Genomic DNA, 24,455 nt, shown 5'->3' on the forward strand with positions numbered 1-24,455 from the left:
CAGTGACATTTATACAACCAAAACTTGCGCTGTCATAGCCCTTATACGAACGATTATTTTTCACACAGGTCGATTTTTTTCTATAACTCAGTCAATTTTTTACCAATTTACATAAAGTGTCATACACAGGGAAAATGTATTGTACTGTCCGTATTCGAAAAATCAAGGGAATAGGTTCAAAATTAACTGAGTTATAGCAAACGACCCGTGCAAAAGAAAATAATCGGCAAGAAGGGCAAATCGTCAATTGTTGAACACTACCCAAATGTTGAAGTTTTTAAAAATTGTATTATAAATCTAACTTAAAATTATTACAAAATTATACATATTTTACTTCAAATATATTGATTGAAAATGTTGTACCGCTGATGCCGCGAAAAGAGCACAATTCTTAAGATTATTTTTAAGAAATTGCTGTTACGAATTCAGCTTTGCTGGCAAATCGACCACAAATAATAAGTCACACCATAGTTAAAAGAACAGGAAGGATGTCTTGAACAGTATAACAATGTTCAAAATCACATTTTTATTGTAATAGGGTATTGGTTCCCTTCTTAAGCATGTGGCTCCCATTTTCATCCTACGAAAAACAAAGGATTGAAGCACTGTTTGTTTTGTTTCTTATTTTTGTATTTTTTGTTGGAAGAGAGCACGTATGAAAACAAAAAGAACGGAATCAATCGGTGCCGTAATCGCTTGTTTTCGAATAGGATGAATATGAGAGCGTGAGATTACTGATGGCACTCATACCCTATAGTTTGATTTTTTTTTCTTATCACACTATCGTTATGCATCTAGGATCCAATTGTAGAACACTAGCATAACCTACGATGTTAGCATGACTGCCAGATTTTTTTTTTCACTTTACCTAACCGTGCATTACTTGGGGTCTCAAGGGCGTTCCAGGGATGTTACTGGGGTGTTCCAAAGAGCTTCAAGAAGGTTCCAGAGGTATGCAATGGATTCTAAGGGCGTTTCAGAGGTGATCCAGAGAGATTCAGACTGTTAAGGGGATCACAGGTGAAATACTCCGCGTTCCAGGGGGGTTCAGGAGTGATCCACGGGTTTTCAAGGCCGAAATCCCGAAATTGTTCCAGGGGTGCTCTAGGAGGTTGAGTGGGTCTCATGAGTTTCCAGGAGTGTTTCAGGGGCTTTCAAAGACGTTCTTTTCTACAGTCGTTTTCGCTTCTAGTGAAATCTTTTCAGTCATTTTTGCAACTAGTCATTTTAAAACAATTTCAGTCCACCTTGCCAGTTGAATGAATTGTCACTCAAATGACTATCTGGGCTGAAAACACGAAAAACACGGAAAAATTCCGATAGAGTGAAAAATTATCGGATGTCGGGTCAAAGTCGGGTCAAATTTTATCAAACATTGGACCACTGTTCTGCCGTAATTCTGCAAAGTGACGTAAGCGACATTGGTAGTTTTGGTCCATTTTTTGTTTATTATGCATAAAACTCTTGCTCATCCTCTAAGTTTCGTTCCATAGATGATAGATTACAACTAGATCTTGCATTCTAATACAGCAAACATACCACAGTGTTATTCTTACGCCAGATATTATATATAATATACCAAAAAATATCGACATTTTGAATGGCGCTTACGTCACTTTGCAGAATTACGACAGTGTTGGACCTACATCGGATAACTGTTGAGTCGATGTTGGGTTTGGTGGCCAAAATAAAAACAGGTCAATGATAGCTTTATGTCGGGTTATACATCATCAATTACGAACAAAGCTTGAATCGTTCAACAATTGGCGAGAATCGTCCAACATTAGGATGAGCTAGCTTAAGGAAGCGTTCAACATTTGGGTTACATACTTCCCATACAAATGTTCTATTTTCTCTTAGAGAATTTAGGGGAATACAAGTTCAATGGGAATTATATGAAATGATTGGATCTAGACGTTCACTAGATTATTTTCAACTAAAGTGGAATTATGCACGGAAAAACAAATGAAAACAAAAATGCCAATACTAACCGTTCAACAATTGGCGAATTACCCTATGACATGTGTTTTGCTTGGCTGATTTACATTGTTTCACACGGCAACATATTAAGTCCAAAAATATTGGCTCAAACACCTCAAAGGTCATTTTTCGAGTAATGGGAAGATGCTTTCACTTAGGGGGCCGTAACTTTTACAATTTTCGACTGGTTTTCAATTCCTTTGCATGAATCCATCTCAAATTGATTTTTGAAAAAAAAAACATGTAGAGCATATTTTGTTCCAAACTTACGCAAAAGATTAGACGGTCCTAGTGGGCGTATTGACTATGCAAAAACGAAAACGTATATTTTTGTATCTCAATTGCGTTACAAATGTTCTGAAATGAATGTCCTCCAGGGTAAAATTAAAAAAAAATATGTGATTGTTTTAAGGTGTGTCTCATCAAGAATTGAGGTATGTCTATGTTAGTAATTTAGTATAACCCAAACCGAAATTTCTATAAGTAGGGTATGAGTACCCTTTTTCACCCTATATCTTCATGTTCATCCTATTCCAAAAAAAACAGACGATTTAAGCATCAATTATTTCCGTTCTGTTTGTTATGCATGCTCCCGTCTAAAAAATAACACAAAAATTAAAAAAAAAGCAAAACAAATAGCGCTTTTTAGCTTTGTTTTCGATGATATGGTTGTTGTTTGTTTATTTATTTAATCTATACCGCCTGAGGCGGCCTTCGATTTTTTCGATGATATGAAAATTGCAGCATTATGCTGAAGATGGGTTCCGTTCCCCTATTCTAAATGTTCGTTGGATAAAGAAAAAGCAAATGTTTTCTTCTTAATTTAGGGTAGTGGACGTATTTTGGTCCGGGCCATGTATTTTGGCCCACCCTGGTATTTTTATTACATTTATCATATAATCTCTACAAAATTTTAGCAAATGATTATTGGAACTTCCAATTACCATTTGCAAAGATTTTGAGGAGATTACATGATAAATGTAATAAGAATCCCAGGGTGGGCGAAAATGTCCTAGCTGGACATATACATATTAAAATTGGAACGATACAGAGAAGATTAGCATGGCCCCTGCGCAAGGATAACACGCAAAATCGTGAAGCGTTCTTTGAGAATAGCAGAATAGCAGAATAGCAGAAGAATCCCAGGGTGGGCCAAAATACATGCCACGGGCCAAAATACGTCCACTACCCTAGTTACAAGCAAATAACTAATGAATCTGCGAGATGACGAATTTCGCGCCAACTCGACCAACGGTTGGCAGCACCCTCTCAGAATCGAATGAAACTTGGTGAACATAAACAATACGTGTTTCTAAGCAACTATGCATACTTTGTTTATCGAAATTTTTCAAGTGTAACTTTTGAAGAGGGCCTAATTTTTTTTCATTGATTTTTTTTAAATCGATGTAACTCAAAAATGACAAAAGGGCCCATATAGCCGAGGCGGTAAACGCACGGGTATTCAGCATGACCATGCTGAGGGTGACGGGTTCGATTCCCGGTCGGTCCAGGATCTTTTCGTAAAGGAAATTTCCTTGACTTCCTTGGGCATAGAGTATCTTCGTGCCTGCCACACGATATACGCATGCAAAATGGTCATTGGCAGAGGAAGCTCTCAGTTCATAACTGTGGAAGTGCTCATAGAACACTAAGCTGAGAAGTAGGCTTTGTCCCAATGAGGACGTTACGCCAAGAAGAAGAAGAACTCAAAAATGACAAGAGCTACAAAAAAGTGTTGTATGGCGGAGTACGGTGAAATTCTTTGAAGTTTTGTAGAAAAATATCAAAAAGAAAAAATATAAAATTACTTACTACACTGAAAAAAAATGTTTTAAAAATTAAAATCAATATTGCAAAAAACCCTATGTTTTTAAATTGATGATTTTTTATCTGGAGAAAGGTATTTCAATTACATACATTTTATCCGAATAATGTTGCTGTGACATATTCAGGGAAAAAAGTTTTTCTAACAAAAACTTTTTTTTGTGTCTACATTGAGTGAATATTTTTCAGTGTGTTTCGTTCCAACATAGCCATATATAGCCTCAGACGCCTCTCGTCAACCAATGAAACTTTATGGATGTATCAACTTTGAAAAATCTAACATTTATCTGGACTAACATTTGAAAAGGGTGTATATTTTCTCTAACTTTTATATTAATGTAACACAAAATTATAATATATATGTGATATAGTGTGGACTGTTGTAGAATTGTCGGAAGTGATAAACAGTTAATCAATATAAAGATTATATTTATATTGCAAAAAAGCAGGATTTTTTTAATACGAATTTTGAATGATCGAACTGAATTTTGTTGACGCTCAATGGTAGGCGCATAATTTCATTGTGGGGATTGCGGATAAACGCATATTAAAAAAAACTTTTTTTTTATATTTATTTTTATTTTTTTTCTTTAATTTTATGTGGCATTACACTTTGTTCTTATTTCTAGTTGAATATTCATATATTTTTATTAATTTAATCGAACAATTTGAAAACCTTTGGTTCTTCATTGGAGTTGGCATATATATATATATTTATACCTAAAATAATTATGTACCTAGAATACGTATCTTCAGGTGTTGTGTCTGTTGGTTACATTTTCCTCTGCGACCAGTTTTTGATGTATTGACGTAAAATGAGGCAGGTAATTAACGGTTATTTGGTTGAATTAAACATCCATTCAGAATTACAATGACTGCCAGCCTGAAGATTTTGTTTACTACTATCATCACATCATGTATAGCTTTTATATATAGTATACATTTCCAAAAACCTTATAAAATTTCATGAAAGTTCACATTTCAAACAAATATATGACCTTTTCAAATGTTGGTCCAGATAAAAAATATATTGTGCAAATTGCTTCATAAACGAATTTCTATACATCCATAAAGTTTCATCGGCTGATGAGAGGCTACTGAGCCTATATATGGTCATGTTGGCACGTTTTTGTTAGAAAAACTTTTTTCCTTAAATATGTCACAGCAACATTGTTCGGAGAAAATGTAGGTAATTGAAATACCTTTTACCAGAAAAAAATCATCAATTAAAAAACAGGGTTTTTTTGAAATATTGATATTAATTTTTAAAACCTTTTTTTTTAGTGTAGAAAGTAATTTTATATTTTTTTGATATTTTTCTACAAAACTTCAAAGAATTTCACCATACTCCGCCATACAAAACTTTTTTGTAGCTCTTGTCATTTTTGAGTTACATCGATTTAAAAAAAATCAATGAAAAAAATTTGGCCCTCTTTAAAAGTTACTCTTGAAAAATTTCGAAAAACAAAGTATGCAAAGTTGCTTAGAAACACCTATTGTTTATGTTCACCAAGTTTCATTTGATTCTGAGAGGGTGCTGCCAGCCCCATAGAAGGGTTGGCGCGAAATTCGTCATATACAGGGGATGGCCAAAATGTTTGGGATAGGCAACTTTTTTTTCACTCACAAAAAAGTTCAACATGCTATAACTTTTCATAGAGCGCATCAAAAAATCTCAAATTTTGTCTGTTTGTCAACCTATTATATGTGCATCATTGGTACAAATTTGGGCTCGATTGGTTAATATTTCGCAAAGTAAGAACCGTTCTGGTAAAACACCTTTTTTTAGACAACTCATTTTTGAGCTGTCATATCTCGGAAACCAGTAAACCGAATTGAATGAAATTTTAAACGTACACTAACAATATGTGAATGCTTCACAAACTATTAAAACATAGGTAGGGTGCCTGTACCAATTATGGCACTACCTAAGGAAAACTATTTGTATAAAAATAACAAGAAGACCAACGAATATCACCAACATGTTAAAAGATAAAAGAGCTAGCATACTTTACATGAAAAATATAGAAACGGAGCCAAAACTACTTTTAGTATTTATTAAAGCGTGTGCCAATGATAGGAACCATGTACCAGTTATGGCTACATTTGCTAACTTCGGTTCCTTTTCGCACTATTTGCATGCATTCCTTATGGGATTAGCTATAACTGGTACACTATGGCGAAAAAGGGTGCAAGGAAGCCGAAATTTTAAGGAAAATGATTTATACCTACCATAATTTGAGCAGAATGTGGAGTTTAAATGAGTGCAACTATCTTTTGTGAACGTGATCTGTTGTTCATATTTTTTTTCTTGTTCATTTACATCGTTAAAGGGTGAAACTCAACTATGGCGAATAATTGGTACTATAGCCATAATTGGAGCACTTACCCTACTTTTTAAACGTTGAAAAAAGTTATCATGGATTGACACTTTTTGGACTTTTCTCGAAAACATGTAATTTTTTTACATCAATGTCAATAAATTTTAGTGTTGATATCCAAAGATTTTCCACTTCTGTTCTCAAATTATTTCTAATCAGATATATTAGAGCCTATTTAGATTGAAGGAAGAACACATTTAATATTTTTTGTGTGGTATTGTAAATTTTACTTATTTTCCTCTATATGGGCAAAAACCCGATATAACTTAATTCGCCGTGAGAAAATATTACATTTTATAACGTCGTATTAAGTATCAATATATTGTTGATAAACGTTAAAAAAATCATTGAATTCGGTTCATTGGTTTCCGAGATATGACAGTTCAAAAAATAGTTGTCTAAAAAATAGTGTTTTACGCGAACGGTTCTAACTTCGCGAAAAATTTATCAATCGAGCCCAAATTTGTACCAATGATGCACACATAATAGGTTGACAAACAGTCAAAATTTGAGATTTTTTGATGCACTCTATGAAAAGTTACAGCATGTGGAATTTTTTTGTGGGAGAAAAAAAGTTGCCTATCCCAAACATTTTGGCCATCCCCTGTACTTTTGGGCACTAACAAACTAAATAGTATACTTATAGACTTATATTTAAACGGAAACAAGTCAGTCTAGTAAATTAAAACCTTATTGTTCAGGAGTGGTACTTAACTGTTTGAAGAATTTTCCATGGAATATACTGGTTAAAAGGCTGAGAGGCTGAGAGGTTTGACAGCGGAATTTCAGATCATTATTTAAAACGTTCAGATAAAAAATAGTAATGCGAGTTGAAATATTAAGAAATTCCACTTAAATATTTTTCTAACTTCGAAATTTTGGTAGAATTTATAGGGAAGTTTTTGCCAGATTTTGTGCTTTTCTCAGAGAAGTACCTGGAGAATTATATGTATCGGCGGCATCTATGACAAAATGCTCGATGGAATGTTTGGAGCCAGAGGTGCAACCACGTTAAATTACGTGGAATGAACGATCGAAAATCTTATCCATAAAACCTTATAAATGAAAAAAGTATGCTTTCCTTCTGAAAAATAATTGCTCGAACAATGCATGACGAAATCTTCGTTCATTCTATAAGAAAATTCCTGGGTGGGCCTTTAAACGAATTTCTGCTGAGAGGGATGGAGAGGAATTGAATGTATTCTATGCAACCTGGGTTTCCAAAGACGGCTGCGCAGTCTTGATGAATTAAAACTAGTGTTTTTTAACTGGACGTCTCGACACTTCGAATGGTATCTCCTTCAGGGGAAAGTACCTTTCAATTCATCAAGACTGCGTAGCCGTAAACCCGTGCCACTGAGATATTCTGATTGAATTCTGATAAAGGCACAGTAATAAAAAATGAATTGTTGGGGATTCCTAATCGAAACTACACAAATATGAAAAATTATTGATTTTTTCATACTTCTGATAAATTATTCAAGAAAGTCTTGTATAGAAAGCCTCCGATGTAATATATTGAGGAATTGGTTTGGTTTTCTCTGAAATTTTATGATGAAAAAAAAACGGAACGAATTACCAATATTTGTTTTTTTGAGAATATTTTTAGATGAAAAATTTGTGCATGCATTTCTGGTGAAAACACCGAAGAAGTGTGAAAGATTACTAGGGAGGTTTCCAAACACATCTGGCGTAAAAGATCCAATAATAATTGATTTGGGCCCTACTATAATATCAGGTGAAACTCGAAAAAATATTGGTACAATAGCTTACGAAATTCCTAGTGAACTTCCTGAAGACATATCTGAAACTACCCAAAAGCTTGCTATTTTACTGTAGTCACATGTAAAATGGAATAAAATCGTGTCATTTCATCAGCAGAAATATTTGATTCCAAGAATCATGTTGTAAAAAATAAAGCACATCAGAAGCCTTAGAAACTATAAGATTTCTTGGGTCACAAAATGGGTTTCTGTTGAACGTACGAAAAAGTTATCATCACATCTATGCGGATAATTGAAGCGTTTTTTTTTTCGAGTGTGACGCAAACTGTTGATAGTCCGCGAGAGACAAACACTGTGTAGTAGTGAAGGCCAAAAAACGACCTAAGAATGATTTAGATGTCGATTTTATAGGCTACAAATATTTAGTGCCTACACACATAAAGATTACACCAACGCAAAAATCAGCAAAACATTTTTTTTAATTTTCAGCAATATTTGTGTCTTATCAATACAAATGCTACTTGTTTCAGAAAATTGTGCCGATTTTTAGCAATTTGTATCGCCGAATGTATTCAGCATGGCAAAAATTTCATAGTGAATCAGCCAACAGAAATAGTTTATAGAATTAGAGGAAGTACTTCAAATCACTACATAGATAGATTTTAGTGCGAATGCTTCCTTGCTTAATGTGAAGTTTACAAGTATAGTTTATCATATTTTAGAGCTCACTATTTGGTCGCTATAGTTCGGTAGTTTTAGTCACTAAAGCGTGACTGAAGTTGTCTGCCACTTGATAATTTTCAATCGACTAAAATTCGCCAATACTCCAAGTACACGATTTCCATAAAAGCCAGGCTTAGCGTTACTATCAAGCTAGTAAAATTAGCATTTATCAGGAATAGTAGCGTGTTAATGTCAAACTGAAGTAATTTATTGATTCCGATAGCTCACATAGGCAAAAGTGTCAGCAGCTGTGGAAGTGCAATTGGCTTCGAAGGCATAATAAACGATCTTTAATAAACGACGATCGAATATAAATCATCGCATGTTCATTTGATGTCATAGATGACATTTTTTAACAGGTGCTGGAATTTATAGACCAGGAATAGTACAAAACACTACACTTTTCCAAGGGAGCCGTAGTGTTTATCATGTACGCCATTTCGCTAGAGCGATTTGACTCTTCGTTACATTTTTTTCCTTGTCTTGCCGAAAATTCTTGAAAATTTTCGATTTTCAAATATTTTAAATAATCAAAGAGTTATAGTTTCTGGCCTGAAGAAATAACGAAAGTTAAAATTATGAACTGGGCAGAACATTTTAATTGTTTTGGCTCCGAAGACATTTTTCCAATGTAACATGTAACATTTGGGAAACATGTATTTATAGCCTTAGAATGAAACGGTTCGGAAAAGTTTTCTTCAAATTGTATAAACACACGAAATTAAAAATAAGTAATAAAATTGCATTGGTAATATAAAGAAATAAGTGTTTGCATTAGCACATTTCCGTATTCAACACCGTGCAATTATTCACATTGAATAAAACACATTTGAAGCGATTGAAACCAGCACATTTACCATTAGCATTCAGTTCTGGTTAGCAATAGTGAACCCATTTGTTGCCTCACCCCAGGATGGCAACCGGTTTAATTTTCCGCATTTCAAATTTAAAACTGGAGCAGGAATCGTTGCATGCATTAGATTCCTTGTGATATTTTTCAAGTGCACCTGTTCATCAACGTCAACGCAGGAGCCCTCCATTCGTCTCGGAATGCTAAACAAACGCCTGTATAAAATTGATAGGATTATCATTCATTTAGCGACAGATTAGAACCCAGATGCGTTCAGTCCAGCTAGTGTTCCAGATGCAAGGGCAAGGAAGATCAAATCGATCGGGGCACCTGTTCAGAACCGTTTGATTAATTCACACGCATACCAAATTCGTCGTCAACTGGAATCGCCATTTACAAAGACCTGACCGATATGTGGCTGACCTGAGGCGTCAAGTGGCACAGCCCACGTTCCGCGCACAGGTGGTATCCCGTTCCGTCCCGTGTGATGACCGCGGAGGTGACGAGAAATTGCCACCATCATCAATATGCACTCTAATTGGCAAGACACGGTTCGACGCTTTGATTTGTTAGTGAATAATTGATAAAGTTGTCTGGTTGTTGGAACAACTTTTTTGCATCAAATAACTCAAAGTAACTGCGTAGGATGCTGGAAACGCCTCGTGTGTTGACTTACGAGAGCAATCGCATGTCAAAGCTGAAGTATGAGTGATTAATATCTAATGACCCTCGTTTTTATAATATACTACAATATCCGGAATACATTGCATGTGCATGAGTAACCATGCGAATTGTGAAAACAACGCATACCGAGTTAGGTTCATACCCTATGTCCAACATGTAGAAATTTAAAAAAAAATCATTGAATTCTTCAATACATTTTTAAAGCTTTGGTATTAATCGTATTCTTCATTACACCAACAAAGCTAGCCATGAAAATGTTTGACACAGTCTACACACATGCTTGGAAAAAGGCGGATCATATATTCTACTTTATCGATCTTGTTGCCGTCCTTTTCATGCTCATGTTACATCCGTCAAAATGACCTGTGAGTTGTCAGTCGTTTTGAGGTTAGGTTCGTTGGTGTAATAAAGAATAACCGATATTATAGATAGTATTTAGTCCTTATGTTTACTCATAGATCCGCGGATACCGCTGGCTAAAATGTTTCAAGCGTGTAAGTAGTAATTTTCAAGAGTGCGACGGTTGAATATGACCACCGACGAACCGACGTGACAGCTAGAACCTTGGCTAGAACAAACTAATTCAAATTTGTTGTCCGCGACGCAGGCCCGGATTAAGGATTGTGGGGGCCCGGGGCCCGAGCGGATGTGGAGGCCCCTCGGAGAGATGACCAAAACTGTTTTTCCTTATTTTCGAACAGTACTTGAGCAATATGAAAAATAAAGCTAATGCTAGCAACCAAAAAAGATTCTTGTGGGGGCCCCTAAAATGTGGAGGCCCGGGGCCCGGGCCCCCCTGGCCCCCCCTTAGATCCGGCCCTGCCACGACGCCATGATGAAAAATAGCCGAACACTATCGCCATCTCTATAACGGTTCGTGTTTTTTTGCTAGCTTGATCCCAAACGCCCGTGTGTTCATATAGGAAGAGGTGCGCGTCTGTGCTGATTTGACAGAAGGGTTCGCTCGCTTTGCTGGTCGACCGTTAAACTGAGGGGGGGGGGGGGGGGGCAGTTTTGAAACACCACTGTTACGTCGATGATATGACGTCATGCGCTCCATTGATGTTGTCCAAATCGTCACGTCATGCTCGTTTGGATACAGATTTTGACAGTTCGTTTGGATACAACGGATTCATCAACACGGATCTATGTTTACTCTACTATCTATAACCGATATTAGTTCTATTAGGAAAATCATAGTAGGCTGTGCACGCGAGCGGCTGCGTTTTCAAAACCGTCACACATTTTCTTTGCTCCGCGTTGTTTTGAATATTTCCGGGCAAATTGAGAAACGAATGGTGGTGGTGCTGTGCCTTCCGCAAGTTTTACCTCGGAAAGTGCTTGCAAATTCATTTTCGGTCTTCAACATATTTCTCTTACCAGACGATTTAGCCGATCACGAAGTGTTGAGTAGGATAATTCGCGATTGATGTGAGAGTTTGTCTCCAGTTTGTCCAGAGAGGGGTCTCCAGTTAGCCTAGTGGTTAAGGCTATGGATCGCCAATCCGGAGACAGCGGGTTCGATTCCCGTTCCAATCGAGAAAATTTTCTCGGCTCCTTGGGCATAGTGTATCATTGAACTTGCCTCACAATATACAAATTCATGCAATGGCAGGCAAAGGAAGCCCTTCAATTAATAACTGTGGAATAACTGTGGAAGTGCTCAAAGGGCACTAAGTTGAAGAGAGGTAGGCCAAGCCCCAGCACAGTGGCGGGACTCCATACAAAGGTCGGACAAAACCTCACATGTTAACCGAAATGGCTAAAATTCACAGGATATGATGATTTTAGTGCCCCAAATCTATTTCTCATATAGAATTTTTCATAAATTTTGATTTTACTATATTAGGGTGGCCCAAAATGTTGAAATCTGCTGATTATGAGAAGCATGTAAAAAGTTATCGATAATAAGCTATCACGATGCGATTTTTGAACGTAGATTTTGATCAACCTTTTAATTTGGGGGTTCTTAAATCATGTATTGGTATTAAAATTAACTATAGTTGTGTATTTGTTGCCGTTAGGATAGTCCAAAACCTTTAAAACTACATAAATCATAAGAAAAATTCGATCACCTACGTTTTCTTTCAAAGGATCAATCCAGATACACACCAATGTTGGCTGACAAGACGAAGTCTATTCTCAGGGACCGTTCATAGACCACATGACGTTTTACGGTGGGTACACGGAGGTGAATAAACGATTTAAAATGGGTCAGATAATGACATATAGTGATCTGCGTAAAATTTGGACTGCTTTTCATCAATTTCGTTTCAACTTTTTCATATATGCTTGGGTTGTAATGCACATTGATTTCTGATATCACTTGTCAAAGCAACCAAAACAACCCCATCTATAAAGAATTGGCAAAGGCGTTGTTCATAAGCGATCATCAGAGATTGATAATGATATTGTTGAACAGTAGAGCACCAGCAAATATTTTCAAAATCTATAATCTCGTTCAGGTGAAAGGTGTTCTACGAAAACGCATGAATAACATACATTAAAACTTTAAGTTTTTGAAAAAAATAAGGGTTTTCACTAAAAAGAGTTTTTACGATTGCTTTTGCCTTTATTTTATTTTAAAGGTTAAAAGAGCTATTTGTAATTGGTGGTCTTTAACAATGCGGGATATAGGTAGTATCTTAGTAAATAAAAGCTCCAGCTGACTGTTTTTAACTGGAGCACCCACCTTCTTGTGTTTTTATGTCAAAGACTAAAACAATATTTAAAAAATAAATAAATAAATTTTAAAAATGTTAAAGCTGCGGCCATCGCGTTATTACCCCCACCCCTTATTCCGCTCCCCTCCACCTATGACCATGTGACTTAGTGAAGGTCTCTTACTAGAATGGGGATTACACTTATTTGTTAGTATTCTGAAGTCAATTTGAATTATGTTAAGATAAAATGTAAACCATATCACTTCTTCCACAACCATGCGGCTCCATTGTGACCTGATAAAAAAAAAATAATTTCGCGCTTAGCGCAAAAATGCGCAAAAAGTGACCTATATAGCCAGAAAGTAGACAAAATTACACGTCAGATCCGGGATACGGCGTCGTTTTCTGACTTTTCCTAAACAAGTACTGGATATCTTTAATACGAAGTTTTTCCCCCCAATTTCATAAAAGTCAATATTTTTGCATGCTGTAAAAACATAATAATTTAGTGATTGGATTCCAAACAAACTATGAAATGTAATGGCCATTCATGTCCAAAAACACCAATAATATTGTCACATTATCAAAATCTTCCTAAGTTTTACAACGAGCTCATAAAGAAAGCTCATAAAATAAAAACATAAACACTAGTAAAATACCACAGAAAACCTCAACTTTGAAAAAATCTACTCAATTTTCTTAGTTGAAGTATTCTTAGTTGAAGTATCTATAATGGAAGAAAAATATTAGAAATATAAAAAATAAAAACTGTGCCCAGTGGGGACGTAGAGCCAAAAAGAAAAAGAAGAAGAAGTGAGAGTTTTTCTTACTCCCATCACTGTGTCGGCATTCGTTTTCATTTTTGTTTTAATTTTGATGATGGAAGTCAACAATTTCGTCCCGAGAGTACTGAAATTCGAATAATTTGATGACTTTGTTCATGTACATCATGTTGATGCCTAAACGTTGACCAAACGTATCCCACCCAAATTTCCATGACACCTGTGCCTGAGAGGACATAAAGGACACTGCATACCTTTCATAGGATTGCGTCAATCTTGTCTTGAGTAGAGTGATTATTCTCAAATCTATGTACTTTGATAAAGGATGAGAATTAGGCAATTCTCATAACAGCGATCTGAGACTGTGCCACCTACGATTTTTTGCGACTTGCTAATTGCTACACTGCAAAATATTTTTGCTGGTAATCAGCAAACTGCTGATTTTTGGCGTGCTAATTGCATTAAGCAATACAAATTACTGAGTATCAGCAATTATATTTCAACTTGCTGAACATTCCAGCAATTTTGACAGTTGATCAGCAACTTTGTCCTGAAATTCAACAAAAATGTTGCTGAAATTCAGATATTTATTTAACTGATTTTTTGCGTGCTGGAAGCATTTCAAAAATTTTGATGTGTAATGCTAATACGTTAAAAGTGGTTAGTTCATGTTGTTTTGGATTGGTTCGTCTTTGTTTTGATGGTCAGCGTTGGTCATTTGAGCCTCATTCCATTGTGAGTGTAGTTCTGCATTAACCATCCTGAAATTGCACAGCACTACTCTTGTCTTAGGCACTGCCCTAGTTGAAGCTTCAAGTCAAACAGAAGAAGAAAAAAAGTTTCGATTACGCTCGTATGTGGAAATACGATAATCCTTGTCCAAAAGAACTATCTTAGCGTTTATATCTCGGTTATTTTCATTCGGATTACACTTGTTAATCACAGGTCAGTACCAAATAATATGTATAATTTATTCACTCAACAAACGTGGGCAGTTCCTTTAACCCTCTAATACCCAATCCCGCCTTTAGACGGGGTATAGTTTGAGCATTTTTGTAATTTTTGTTTCGTGGTAATTCATTTTTTTAATATTTTTGGCTGATACTTAGGACTGTTCTGTATATCTCAAAATGGTTTTTGGTGTATTTTAAAGCGAATTTAAATTTTTCAAAAATCATTGAAATATTGATGTTTTAGTCACCTTTTAGAAGTCATTGTTTATTTTGTATTGAATCGCTACAATTAACATATTTTAAATTTTTCCCAAAATCATGCTATCCTTATTTAATAGTTTAAGGGAATCGAATACACTCTGAAATTATTTTCCTTAAAATTACACGGAAAATAAAATTTTCTGTGAAAAAAAATTGAAATAATAATATTTCAACAATAATCATAAAATCTCAAAATGTTTTCATCTCAAACAATCCGTTCCCCAAATTGGCTTCCAGGAAAAATATAAAAGTGTGGGGATGTTCAAAAATAAAAATTAGAAAAATCAAAAACTGAACTTCACGAAATCGAGAAATAAAAAGAATCATCTTCCAAAACATGTTTAAATCGATTTTAGATGACGAAAAATGATATTTAGATCAAAATCAAAAATTTGGGTATTAGAGGGTTAAGTAGTATACAATACAACCTAGAGATAAACATGTGAAGCGGACACTTTTTTCATACTTTTGGAAGTTTCCATACAAATTTTGAGCTCCCGCCGACAGCGAGATATACCTTAGATTTTTTTTATTCCTGTTCGAGTCTGTCACCGCGACCAGTTTATAGATCTATTTGTGACATTACCCGTAGTGTAGTGCATGTCGCATAACTCAATTGCCATTGAAGAGCAATAAAGTATCGATTTTGGAAAAAAAATCTTTCTTATAGAAAACAAAACAAGAGCACTGGTAATTGGCCTAGCATCACCCTTGTTTACCGCTAAATTCTCCCCAGTAAGAAGTTTAGAACCCGGGTTTTAACATTAGCAGCAATAATGAAAAATGTGTTCAGTAATAAGGATTCTAGCATGTTCCTTGCGTACTAGCACTTTCCAGTTTTCGAAGAGATAGTACATACATGGATCCCTAACCCAATTTGATTTCCTTTGCATTGAGTTTAGCTTTAGATGATGAGGTTTTTAACTATATGCAGAGTAAAGTTGATAAACTTAGTTTTATTGCAAAACTGGAAATCACCACAACACCAGTAGCAAGGACTAAATACTATAATTCCTTGAATTACCAGGACACATTTTCCAAAATAGAAAAATAGGACGACTCTAAATTTCTGTTTGGTAGATCTTTTACCGCAGCGCAACCCAAAAAGGTGATCTATCGACGCTACGGGCTCCATTAAAGATCGAGCATATTTTAAACTTCCTCAAACATTCATCACGGGTCGCCTGACACCTTGGATTGAGGTTACCTGTTTGGTAGACTTGTACCCCCGGAACAGGTGGTCTGTAGTGCTTTTCTAAGCCGGCAACTACACGCGCTTTAGGTTAAGTTCATAGGTTATAAAATCACCAATAAATCGAGAAATTTGGCCTCTAATACTATAATTTAGGGCCTATGGTTTATTTTTTTTTTTGAAACGTCAGGGTTTATCAGATTGATGCAAAAATAATAAATTTACCTCCGATTCGTAGTTCTTGGTACAGAGTTTCGACAACAGTGAAGAAATATCCGTTCGATACCTGTACACCCATTCACTCAATAAGGTGGATGAATCCGGAATCTATAAGCACCTAGTCGCTAATTGCTCCTGTAAATCAAAGTAAATTGCTCATGAGATTGCCCCTGCCGTTATATCACACGTTCCGGGACAACTTTATCCTAATCTGTTTACGCTTCAGCCAGATGTTACCTACTTCAATTAAATGCAAAATTCTTCTAAACTACACACAAACGGGTCATATTTTAATCGACTGACGAGTAAAATCACTTATTAATGCAAGCCACATCAGATATGAATTACGACGGACGATGAACACTCGGTTTGCGTTCCATGGTATGGTGGTGACACGCTTTGACGCCCGCCCAGGACACCTGTGCGAGCCCACGCTGATTGATATGTCAGTCGGTGCACTACAGTTGATGCAAATGCTAATGGGAAGCCAGTAGCACAATTTAATGGCACATTGTGATTGATTTTAATGCACGGTATATCAAGTGTACCTTTTGCTAAGTCATATAATTTAAGAGTTTAAAACATTTTTAAACATTTATTCAATTCTTCAATACTCTAGAATACTGATGGCATACATTTAGAGATCTTTGCAAGCCCTATATGGGGAGAGTTGCCAAGATATGTTTGCATAAAACATCCATTTAGAAGTCAGGCAACTTGGCAAAATTGGCAACTTCCGGTTTTCCGTGCCAGCGATTAAGGTTTTCTGGTGATTTTATTATCAGCCATGAGTTTCCAATGAGATTGAAAAACCATGGAGGTGCATGGTTGCTATCCCCTATTCTGCACATGTTAAGATGACTTTTTTGCACAACTTCCGTTTTACGACCCAAAATGCTAAAAAACGATGAAAATGCATTAGAACCGTGAATGTTTCCGCTTAAGAATCAAGCAAATATTGTTTAGTTGCATGAACACTTTGATGGTAAGGCATTAAGGCAATGAGACTGTATATCATTGAAAACGATGATAGTTTTAAAAATTGCATTTTACTTCACGTTGCCCTACTATACTAAGTCAATGTTGTATAGGGAACCTGGAACTTGATCGCAAATTTCTAGAATTTCTTGATCCATATCAGCGTCCTAAACATCTGCGTGAAATTTGCGATTGAAACTTTATGGGATTTAGTATGGTAAGTTACGGTTTAAAAACAGATAAAGATCCTTAAAAAACTTGGGTCCTTAAAAAAATTGGGTCCTTTAAAAAAATCCTTTTAAAAAAATGGGCATCTTATTCAGTTATCCTATAATACGTAAAGTACATCATAGAAAATCACCCATAACCAGGATTGCCATACTTACAGTTTTATCTATATTATACAGATTTTTGAGCAGTACGGATTTAATTTTATATGAAATACAGATTTATGAACTAGAGGAGCCATTTTATTTTTGTATGGGATACCAATATTTTTAAAAAGAGTGATACAGATTTTCCATAAAAATAATCTGGCATCCTTGCTTATAAAATCAGAGAGATGGTAAAACTCAATTTCCTTCATATTTCTCATAATACCCGGGCAGACGAGAACTTCTTAACCTTCACGTACCCGACCATCAACATCTCATTTTCAAAATGCTGGCATTTCGTCAATTTTCATCCAACTTTTTTGAAGTCACCCTCAATCGATCATAAATTGGTGCTAGTTATTACACCCAAGTGTCCATGCAATATCCGGAACCATTCCGGAGATATTCCGGATTGTACTGGGGTCAGGGAGGGTGCCGAAATGGCAAAAATGACCATTTCGTGTGTTATTGTGTTTGAATCATCGATTTTTAGCGGAATTTTCATTGCGAACAATAAAACACATCTGCGATAATCAGATTTCAATAAGTTGACCCATCCGGATCACCGTGACGGGTTCCGCGGGGGCCTCATTGGGGACATTTCTGGTTTTCATCCGAAACATGTCGTGCGACATATCAAACTTCATGATTTCGAATGACTGAGTCAGAAATGATACCCTGAAGTCTGTATCAAGTAATATTGCCACCCCGGAACATCTAGCATAGGTTCCACGGGGGTGACATCGGGGACATTTCTGGTTTGCAACCAAAACATGCCATGCGACGTATCAAATTTCATGATTTCAAGAGAACGGGGCAGAAAAAAATGACTGAAGTATGAAGCAACTGATATGGCCGCTCCGGAACACCTGAAATAGGTTCCGCGGGGACCTCTCAAACACAATAACACATGAAATAACCACTTTTAGTCATTTGGCAAAACAGAATCCTTCCCCACCCCCTGACCCCAGTACAATCCGGAATACCTCCGGAATGGTTCGGGATATTACATGGCCATTTGAGTGTAATAAACTTTCACCAATTTATGATCGATTGAGGGCGACTTCAAAAAAATCGGATGTAAATTGACGAAATGCCAGCATTTTGAAAATGAGTTGTCGGGGGTCGGGTATGTGAAGGTTAACTACTCACCTTACATACTATGTACACCAAACCCTCTGTGAGAGGATTGCTGCTCAGCACACCATAAAAGCTACTGAAGTTACTTTTTACTTCATTGCACCTTCTATGTCACAAGTTAAAAAACTGTCAAAATAAAAAGACGCGCAAGTTTTTCGCAACACATTTGGAACATAATATGAACTAGACATGGGCAACTCACTCGCGAATCGACTCAAAGAATCGACTCGCGAAACCGAGTGAGTGAGCCATGATTCTTTTCAATAGAGTTACGATTCAGTGAAGTTCATAACGAGTCCAACAATCTACCGAAATGAGTTGGCTGATTATGCGCTTTCATAATAATTAGACGCAGAACACCGCAATCTGTGCCATTAGATTATTTTTTTGTTAGATTATTGTGTGGCTGACTCGCACCAGTGATTCGATTCTTTAGTGACAGGAACGAATATCTGTGTTATCTTGCATTTTATCACGTCATGCTAAGATTGTTAATTCAACGTCGACGTCCGTACCAAGAGAGCAGATTTTCTCAAAAACTGGACATATAAGAAAGCACTCGGCTCGAAAAACGAAATTTTTCATCAAATTCCGGAAATGAGTTATTGAATCGATCAAAAGAGTCGACTCTTTTTTGAGAGTGAATCGGGAGCGATTCGCTCTCAAAATTGAATCAGTTTTCCCATCTCTAATATGAACAAACAAACCAGATTTAAATGTTGCATGACTGTAACATAGCACATTTAATGCATGCTAACTGTTTTATCACTTGTGAGAAATATGTAAGCTCCGCCTCCACGAATCGATGTCAAACACGAGATATTTGGTGATTTCTATGAAACAAAGCCGAAACTTTACGAAATTCGGAGTTCAAATGCAACTCAATTGACAAGATGGAAGTTGCGTGTGCTTTCAGTGCAACTCATTTATACCAAAGCAAAGGAAACCACATGTGGATGATGTTGAAGGTGCTGCTTGGGCATGGGACTGCTTATTAGGTTGTCCCAAAATTGCACATAGTCAAAAAGCTTGGGGGCTCACCCTGCAAATGACAGCTAAAGGTGTTAGAAACAAACTTTTGTATGACGGCAACTTCCAGAAATGACGTTTAGAGGTTGCCCCGACGAAATTTTTGAAAAATGATCAATTTTCATAATAAATTTTAAACAAAAAAATTTTACCATATAAAAATTGTCAATAGCCACCATTTTTATATTTTTTACAAGTTGATATAGATCCAAACTACTTGGAAAAAATAATTAACGACATGTTTGGCAGGTAACTTTTTGATACTGAATCTTTGAATTTACTTAAATTTGTCATTTTTTATATACTAAAATGCATCATAAAAAGCATCTCAACCTAATGCTAATATAATACAATTTCCATTAAAAGATAGGAAATTTTATGAGGAAAAACATTGCCGAAGACAGCAAGGCATTTTTTCACGTCACATGTTTACGTCCAAAACTGTTGTTTACAAATAATAAGCCTGCCTTGTCTTATTGTATGCCGTGTATGTGTTATGGTAATCAAATTGTTCTAACCTTGGATAACATTAGGTTAACTCCCTGGTTCATCTCATCCCACCCGTGTCAATTTGCCTTGGTGTATCTTTTTTTCGGTGTTGATAAGATAGTTCAAGTAAGTAAATGTCAAAAAAGACATTCTCTGCTTTCTAGAATGTCTTGAATTGGAACTTATTATCTAAAAATTGGTATTCTTACGAAAGGTGTTTGTAATCGTTATTTGAATTTGGGATGGATCGGAGGTTTCGCCTTTTTTCGCTTTGTCACTGTTTCCTGGGCTGTTTCACTGGTCCAAGACTAATACGTCTTCGTGCGGAGAAATTATTGAGAAAATCGTCAGGAAAGTAAAATAAACGCGAAAATATGGCTCAACATTTAGTGAAGAATATCGTTGAAAAATCAATAGGCAGTACAAAGCTTTTCGAGAGAGCAAGTTTTTTTTAGAAATCTATGCTAGTTAATTTCTGTATGAAGGGATTGAATAACAAAACCTAAAAATCAATCATTGATGTCACCATAATTCCTTAACACAATCAAGACAAAAACTTGTTGAGCAAACATGATTTTTCACTTTGTATGTGTTTTTTGGGAAGATCTTATGTGACATTTTAGAAAAATACCCAAACATTCAAATTTCACCAAAAAGTAAACCGTGAATAACTCTAAAACGGATAGAAAAAACGCCACGCTGTCTTCGGTAAAGTTTTTCCTCATAAAATTTCCTATCTTTTTTATGGAAATTGTATTAAATAAGCATTTGGTTGAGATATTTTTTATGATGGGTTCAATGCATAGTATTAAAAAAATACAAATTTAAGTAAATTCAAAAATTCAGTATCAAAAAGTTACCTGCAAAACATGTCGTTTATATTTTTTCCAAGTAGTTCGGATCTATATCAAGCTGTAAAAAATATAAAAATCGTGGGTTTTGCCAATTTTTGTACGGTAAAAAATAATTGTATGAAATTTATTACGAAAAATGACCATTTTTCAAAAATTTCGTCGCGGCGACCTCTAAACGTCATTTCTGAAAGTTGCCGTCATACAAAAGTTTGTTTCTAACACCCTTAGCTATCATTTGCAGGGTGAGCCTCCAAGCTTTTCGACCATGTGCAATTTTGGGACATCCTACTGTTTATGCTGCTAAATGGAACATGCACACTTAGAAAAAAACGGATTACAGTAAAATGTTACCATAATCTCAACAGCTGAATGTACAGTAAAAAGTTAGGTGATTTTTCATATCACCGAATGTATAGGGTGTCTCAGAAAGTATGGGCACTACTTTGTATAGCGAAAAAAATAATCATTTTCTTAACAAATAACATTTTTTATATTTTTGTATTTTTATTCAAGGTATTTTAATTGATACCTGTAAAAAGTTTATACATTAAAAAGGGTTTTTGTATGTAGAATGTTTAAAATGAAAAAAACATCTTTTAAAAGTTCTGCACAAACTACTTTTTAACGGTTTTGCCAAATATCCAAATTCGAAACATTTTTTAGAATTTTTTTCACATGATACACACTAAGATTTTATTACCGGGCTCGGTTATCAAAGTACCGAATTCTCAACTGCTGAGCTCTCGGTAGTCGCCTCGGTAATTGATATCAACTACCGATTACTCGGTAATATGCTATGCTTAACAAAATGTCATAAATTACTGAGCTGCTCGTCAAAAAAATGCTGAATACTTTGTAATGGGAATACCGAGTAATCAGTAAACATTTTTTTGTTTTTTTTTATACCGAAAACCTTAGTAGTTTTTTTTACGATTTTTCCTATTTTTTTATCGGGAATCAACAAAATGAAAATAATGAATGATTTGTCAAATTTTTTTTTCAAAATATTTATTTATCATGGCATGAAATTATATAAATAATACCTATTTGTAATGCTCCGAAACAAGTCCCAGAGCATGTGTATGTGACGGGAAGCCGTAGAAAGGCTAAGTCCTCGTTCGTGCTGTGTACCTGTTGCTTTGATGATGATTTTACATGTGGATTTCCTGTATTTATCATCCAAATTACCCAAAACACTGCTGCCATCATGCGTAGAACCGAATGCGGATTTCTTAATACAGCCCCGTCAAACCAGGAGTGTCACAAGACCCCATCATACATCATCATAAGCACTGACTTCCGGAGCGTGTGGAAACTCCGGAGATAGGAATGCTGCTGGAATGCTTTTGTGACCTAAAATTAAGAGATAACATTTTACAAATGCGAAAGGTAGGTGTTAAAGTAAGAAAAGTACCTGAATTTCGTCTTGAGCCAAACTTTTTGTCCATAGGCCTGTTTTTTCTGAATTATCACCGCTTCGCACTCACCACGCTTTCGTTCGAAAATACAAATGGCGTTACACATATATACTCCGGGACACGGGAACTGAGACCTCGTTTAAAGTTTTGAAGAGTATTCAGTACCTTTTTACTGATTGTACGGTACTTTTAATTACTGAGCTCGTCGATGAGCTCACTTAAAGTACCGAGTAATGCAATAACAATCTTAATCGGTATATGTTATTACTGAAGTTTGTAAAAATAATTTATCTTGCTGAGAAATCGGTAAAATTAATTACTGGCATCGGTTATCTTCATAGCATTTTACTGGTTCCTCAGTATAAATTTACTTTTACAGTTTAGACTCAGTAAAAATTATTACCGAGGAAGAATTAGGAATTTTAGTGTGTATATTTGATAACATGTTTTCTCAGATAATTGATTGATTATTTTTATAAAAATATGTTTTGCCTGTGCGTACGGGTGTTTTAGAATTTTGAGAAAACTGGAAAATTCGCCTTATCTATTTCTGAATAAGACATGCCCACAAACATTCGAGTTTTTAAGCATGTTTTAATGAGAATAAAAATAACTCAATCTACACTTTATAAAACTGGAGCATTTATTTTATTTATAGTGAAATAAAAATTTAATTTTCTGCATTTTGTGATATATATTCAGAAGCTTGTTTTCAACTATTAAAAAACGAGTTTTCAAAAATATCGATTTTTGTGTATAAATTCAGTTTTCAAGTTCATTTTTTTTTGTTTTCAATTCAAAGTAAGGGTTGTAATAGTAGATACCCATATCGAAATACACGGATATTTTTTTGAAATTTTTGTCGAGCTCCATTTCATGCGTAAAAAACAATTTGTAAAGCGATGTCATTGAAAAATATAGCAATTTGTGCAGAAGCTTTAAAAGGTCTTTTTGGGAATGTTCTATCGCATTCAAACGAAGTGTTAAATGCAAATTTTGATGATTGGCATTTGATGTTAAAATATTGAGGCAGGATATGTGTGAAAATAAAGTTTGTGTTTGCATTCATTCCCAAATGGCAGAGCTGCAAAGTTGTGCCCATATTTTCTGGGACACCCTATACTGGGAATCTCAGGAAAACGCATCTGTCAAAATTACCGGAACGTTCGGTACTTTTTACAAATTTACCGTAAAAATCGCAGAACGCTCGGTATGTTTGTTTACGAATGAACTGCCAATATCACTGAACGTACGGTAAACTTTAAAAAATGATCCGTGAATATTACCTCCCGTACGGTAGTTTTTCACAAACTTACGGCGATTTTATGGGAGCACAAAAAAAAACTCTATTTTCATAAAAAGGACGATCATGGGATTGAATGCGCGGCCTTCTGATCAGGAACCACTGTACAAGTGAGTCTTGCTTGGAGATGACGCGCAAATTCTTATAGATCTGATGCTCAAAGCTGCTGGCGTGTCTTTCAAACGCATTTTACAGTAGTACGGTAAAATAGTCCCATCACCGGTCCGTTCGGTAAAATATTCACAGATCTCCTGTAAATTGGTCTGGTTTCACCGGTTCTTCGGTGCTTTCATATATTTCACCGATTTTCTCCTGGAATTTCATAGATTTCGCCGTAATACTGTAGTTTGCTTGTTTACAGACCAGTTTGGGTGATTTTTTTCACCGAATACTGTAATTTATTCTAAGTGTGTAGGACAACTTATGATGATAAAACTGAACATGGGACAAATTGACTTGATGTTGTTTTCATGGAGTTTCTGAATAAAGTATACTAACCGAGAGTAGATTCTGAAAGTAGGGTATCGCGCCACTTGGGCGGTGATTCTATATTCGTCTGTTTGCCACTATAACTCAGTCAATGTTGATCCAATCGACTTGAAATGTTGTACACGGGTAGATACTATACCTATCT

The 24,455-nt window shown here is 35.6% G+C and overlaps 1 protein-coding gene and 1 non-coding gene across 2 annotated transcripts in view; both read left to right on the plus strand.

Annotated features, from left to right (window-relative positions):
- The window catches only part of LOC109412539 (organic cation transporter protein), a 208,755-nt gene that overhangs the window by 156,996 nt on the left and 27,304 nt on the right, over positions 1-24,455 (plus strand). The gene's annotated exons all lie outside the window — the stretch shown is intronic.
- LOC134289316 (U6 spliceosomal RNA) lies at positions 2,988-3,094 on the plus strand. The gene has a single exon (XR_009998479.1). It is a non-coding gene; the product is annotated as a U6 spliceosomal RNA (small nuclear RNA).

Source organism: Aedes albopictus, chromosome 2 (genome assembly GCF_035046485.1).
Source record: "Aedes albopictus strain Foshan chromosome 2, AalbF5, whole genome shotgun sequence".
NCBI lineage: Eukaryota > Metazoa > Arthropoda > Insecta > Diptera > Culicidae > Aedes > Aedes albopictus.